The sequence below is a fragment of the Lynx canadensis genome, chromosome C1 (assembly GCF_007474595.2).
Source record: "Lynx canadensis isolate LIC74 chromosome C1, mLynCan4.pri.v2, whole genome shotgun sequence".
NCBI classification, from domain to species: domain Eukaryota; kingdom Metazoa; phylum Chordata; class Mammalia; order Carnivora; family Felidae; genus Lynx; species Lynx canadensis.
In genome coordinates, this window is record NC_044310.1 from 187,914,403 (window position 1) to 187,919,680 (window position 5,278).

A 5,278-nucleotide genomic window follows, 5' to 3' on the forward strand; every position below is an offset into this window, starting at 1 on the left:
ATGATTTCACTCATATGTGGAATTTAAGAAACAAAACAAATGAGCAAAGGAAAAGAGAGAGAGAGAGTCTTAACTATAGAGAACAAACTGATGGGGTGAGGGGATTGGTGAAATAGGTGATGGGAATTAAAGAGTACACTTATCAGGATGAGCACTGGGTAATGTAGAGAATTGTTGAATCACTATATTGCACACCTGAAACTAATATAACACTGTATATTCACTATATTGGAATTAAAATTTTAAACTTAATAATTAATTAGTTAATTAAAGAAGATTAATCTGTAGATACTGACTTGGAAGAATGCCTGAGCTATATTTGGTGGGGGAAATTCTATGATTCATATTTCTGTGGGGGAAGAAAACTGCTACTAAAGTAGTTCTATTACTATTACTATTACTAATAATAGCAAACACCATTTGTAAGATACTTCCTTAAGCATAGTACATTATTTTATTTAATCTTCACAAGGACCCTGTGTGATAAGTGTATAATAACACCATTTGTAAGTGAGCAAAATGGGGAATAGTTTAAGTAAGTAACTTGTGCAAGAGCTCATAGACTAAAAGCTAGAATTTGAACCCAGGCAGTCTGGCTCTAGAGTCCATTATCTTAATCCACTAGGTCAAGTTATCTGATATATATACAGATGTGTGTGTGTGTGTGTGTGTGTGTGTGTGTATATATATACAAAACTTACAATCATATACATCAAACTCTTAACAATGGTTATTTCTTGATGAAGGATTACAGGGACTTCCAAATTCTAAGTTAATTTTTTGAGGTAATATTTAGATTGTTTTTTATACTGTGAATATACTACTTTTGTAGACAAATAATTATTTAGTTCCTGCCATGAGCCAGGCACTCATCTAGGTACTGGGGAAAGCAATATTTTAGTAATAAGGTAACTAGCTACTAACAAATAACTCAATTATTTCAAAATTTTAACAAAATTAAACTATTTTTCATTCATATCACAGCCTGAATTGAGTGTTCAGCAGGCAGCTTTTCATATTTTGATTCAAGGATTCTGTCTCCTATCAACTTATGGTGGCACCATCTTCTGAGGCAGGTATATGCAAACATTTTCTTTTTTTTTTTTTTTTAATCTTCATTTATTTTTGAGAGAGAGACAGAGTGTGAGCAGGGGAGGAGCAGAGAGAGAGGGAGACACAGAATCTGAAGCAGGCTCCAGGCCCTGAGCTGTCAGCACAGAGCCTGAAGCGGGGCTCGAACTCACGAACCATGAGATCATGCCCTGAGCCGAGGTCAGACGCTCAACCGACTGAGCCACTCAGGCACCCCGCAAACATTTTCTACAAAAGATAGTAATATTTTAGGTTTTTTGGAACATACTGTCACCGTTCTGCAATTGTGGCATGAAAGCAGCATAAAAAATAAACAAATAAATGGACATGGCTATGTTCCAATAAACCTTTATTTACAAACACTGTGGTGGGCTGGATTTCACCCATGGGTGATCATTTACCAGTCCCTGTTCCAAGGTCTTCTCAGAGATGTGGACTGGATCCTCTGCATTCAAAAGGTCAAAAGAAATAATAAGGCAGGCAAGAAATGGGACATGACTTCTACCCATATCTTCTTGGCCAGAATCAAGACTCATGGCCCCAACCAAGTAAGCCTGGAATATGTCATTTTCTTGTGACTTAATGAAAGGAAAAGAGATTTGTGACCATCTAGGCAGCCTGTGGCAGAGTCAGCTCTTTTTGTCACCAAATATTTTTCCTTTGTATAGATAATACTCTCCCCATCCCCAAAGAGGACAGCCCAAAGTTCCACCCAGTAAATATATTCAGCTCAAAGTCCAAGCTCTCCAGGTAATGTCCAGTTTTCTCTATCAGGTTCAGATATGGCTCTTTATGGTCTGGTGACCTATGAACTAAAAAGACAAATAATCTGCCCAGACACACCCATGCCCATTGGCAATGCAACAAAGACAGGAAAATTGAAACACTCTCATTCAGAACAAGGAAAAATTGAACACACAGTTCTCACTGGATCACATCGTTTTGATACTACACTTGATCTTAGCCAAAAAGCCAAGAAGCGATAGGATCACATCATTTTGAAATCCCACTGGGTAAATATTGTAAAGTTCTCTTTCTGTAGGGGTGAGTCAACACCTCTGATGGTTCTGATACCTCATAACAGTCTGTTACTCCATAAGGATGCCCTTACTCCACTCAAGCTCCAATATCCTGTACTGGGCAACCATCTGAATGAATGTCTCCCTCCCCCTATCCAAGTTCTAACATCCATTGGTAGGTCTCCCCACCAAAGGACACTCTTCTTACCCCAGTCAACCTCTGACCCCTCTGTCCAGGTGACACCATGTTGTCACTTAGCTTCTCAGCTCCACCTAATGACTTTAGGATGGAATAGTTCAGGAAGGGAAAGTGAAAGAAAGAAAGAAAGAAAGAAAGAAAGAAAGAAAGAAAGAAAGAAAGAAAGAAGAGGAAATGAAGGGGAAAGAAAAAGAGGCAAAGGAAAAGCTCATAGCCTTCCTTAACTAATTTCTTCTTATTTTTTTTAATTTTTTTTTCAACGTTTATTTATTTTTGGGACAGAGAGAGACAGAGCATGAACGGGGGAGGGGCAGAGAGAGAGGGAGACACAGAATCGGAAGCAGGCTCCAGGCTCCGAGCCATCAGCCCAGAGCCTGACGCGGGGCTCGAACTCACGGAGCGCGAGATCGTGACCTGGCTGAAGTCGGACGCTTAACCGACTGCGCCACCCAGGCGCCCCTCTTCTTATTTTTTTTAAAGATTTATTTATTTTTGAGGGAAAGAACACAAGCGAGGGGAAGGGGCAGAGGTGGCAGCGGGTAGGGAAGAAGATCCAAAGCAGGCTCTGAGCTGACTGACAGCAGCAAGCCCATTACAGGGCTGGAACTCATGAACTATGAGATCACGACCTGAGCCAAAGTCAGACGTTCAACCGACTGAGCCACCCTGCTGCCCCTAATTTCTTATAATTGAGGTATAGAAGCAGAAGTTTTACCTGCGAGTTTCCAAATTTTAGATTCTATTCCCTTCTATTTCTTCTTACAAACCCATGAGGGAATTCTTTCCTGATCTCATCCCTTTCTTATAATATCTTGCCACACGCTGTTAAAAATAACCTCTAGTAAGTTTCTATTTTCTATTCCCCCAGGAGTCAGTAGACACATAGTCTGCTGCTCAAGTCATCTCAGGCAATAATTCTGCCAAATGTTTTGCCACTGCATCTCACGACTAACCATCTTTTCATCGACAGATACTGGGTTCATTGTAGCCCATCATCCACTTGCCATGTAAATGCCACATAGGTTTGTTTGTTTGTTTGTTTGTTTGTTTTTTACAGTTGCGTTCCACTTTCAGCAGTGAACAAAACACATAAAGGCTCTACTTTTGCTGAGCTTACATCTGTAGTATTCTTCTAACTCCTCATATGGTTTTGTTTTAGGAAGGGCATGATTACTTTAAAATGTACTCAAGATTTGTTTTAGTCAGGTATCGTAAGACATGGAGACACAGAAACTGGCATAAAGGAAGAAGTTTTTATACTCATGGATCCCTAGAAGCAGGAGGCATGGCACACCACACAAGACCACATGGCAAGCACCATGAGGCAGACAGAGTGAGGGGAAAGTGTAAGCTAAAGCTTTTCTTTGGGTTTTCATGGGAAGGAAGGGGTGAGGCAGGATAAGCAAACTAAGCAGGTTTAGGATTGGATAGTTTGATTTCCCTGGGCTCCCAGCTATAAAAATGGTTCCCTGGTGCCCAGTACCTGGCCCTAGAGTGATTTAGGGTGGGAGGTTAGTGTCCTCAATTGCAGGAACCTGGTAAAAGGAGGGGTGGACTCAGGATTGGTTGGTTTGCTTATCAAAGGCTTATTCTCAGGCAAGTTCTTTACTACCTCTGGGAGGGGCAGTTTCTCTCTCGGTCCCTAAGGTCCTAAGATGTCAAAGCATCATAAAATACAAAACATTTTAAAAAGTAAGGGAAAGTTCTCTTCACTTGGATCACTCTCGATAGGTTTCTCATCTATTTAGCAGGACTCAAATTGTATCTTCTTTAGCCACCTTTTCACATCCCCAAATATACATCACCCAGATACAAAAAGCATCAAGATTTGGCACACTACCTTCCTCTCTGTCGTCTTCTTTCTCTCCTGAATTCTCTTAGGGCAAACTCCAGACATGTCATTTCATCTCTACATACTTTAGAATGCTTTCCTTGACAGTTGATTGAGTGTCTGACTCTTCATTTTGGCTCAGGTCATGATCTCACAGTCATGAGATGAAGCCCCCTGTGGGGCTCAGTGCAGAGTATGGAACCTGCTTGGGATTCTCTCTGTCTCCTTCTCCCTCTGTCCTTCTGCCACTCATTCTTTCTCTCTCTCTTTTAAAATAAAATAAACTTTAAAAAAATGGGGGGGGTCTGGGTGGCTCAGAATGCATTCCTTAAAAAATGGCTGTTTTTCTTAAATTACCATATTATTTCCAGGTACCTAGAAATAAAATCACTCATCTTTTTAAAAAGAGTAACTGATTCAAAAAAAATTTTTTTTAATGTTTATTTATTTATTTTTGAGGGGGAGAGGGAATGAGAGAGAGGGGAGAAAGATTCCCAAGCAGACTCCACACTGCCAGCGCAGAACCTTACACAGGTCTTGAACTCACGAACCGTGAGATTGTGACCTGAGCCAAAACCAAGAGTCAGACACTTAACTGACTGAGCCACCCAGGCCCCCCAAGAATAACTGATTTTTTTTAAGAGTAACTGATTTTTTGAGAGTTATGGTGCCTCTCTGTGATAGGCAGAATAATGCCCCCACCAAAAAATGCCCATTTCTAGCCCTAGAACCTGTGAATGTTACCATACATAGCAAAAGGAATTTGCAAATGCAATTAAGTTAAGAATCTTGAGATGGGAGGGGCGCCTGGGTGGCTCAGTCGGTTGGGCGTCTGACTTCGGCTCAGGTCATGATCTCGTGGTCCGTGGGTTCAAGCCCCGCGTCGGGCTCTGTGCTGACAGCTCAGAGCCTGGAGCCTGTTTCAGATTCTGTGTCTCCCTCTCTCTCTGCCTCTCTCCCACTCGCACTGTCTCCCTCTCTCTCAAAAATAAATAAATGTTTAAAAAAATTAAAAAGAAAGAATCTTGAGATGGGAATTGAGGTCTATCCCAACGGGGCTTTTTCTGTAGACCTACATTGTTGGAAACACCTCATAGAGTACATATGTGGTTTCCTTTATTCACATTTCTTATATGT

General features: G+C 41.0%; 1 non-coding gene and 1 pseudogene across 1 annotated transcript in view; one reads left to right on the plus strand and one right to left on the minus strand.

Moving 5' to 3' along the window:
• Positions 1–1,925: 1,925 nt before the first annotated feature.
• LOC115522462 lies at positions 1,926–2,076 on the minus strand (annotated as a pseudogene).
• A 3,101-nt stretch (positions 2,077–5,177) lies between these two features.
• Positions 5,178–5,278, plus strand: part of LOC115522651 — a 132-nt gene continuing 31 nt past the window's right edge. The window contains exon 1 of the small nucleolar RNA XR_003971538.1: positions 5,178–5,278. This exon is cut by the window's right edge and continues 31 nt beyond it. This is a non-coding gene — a small nucleolar RNA (small nucleolar RNA SNORA18).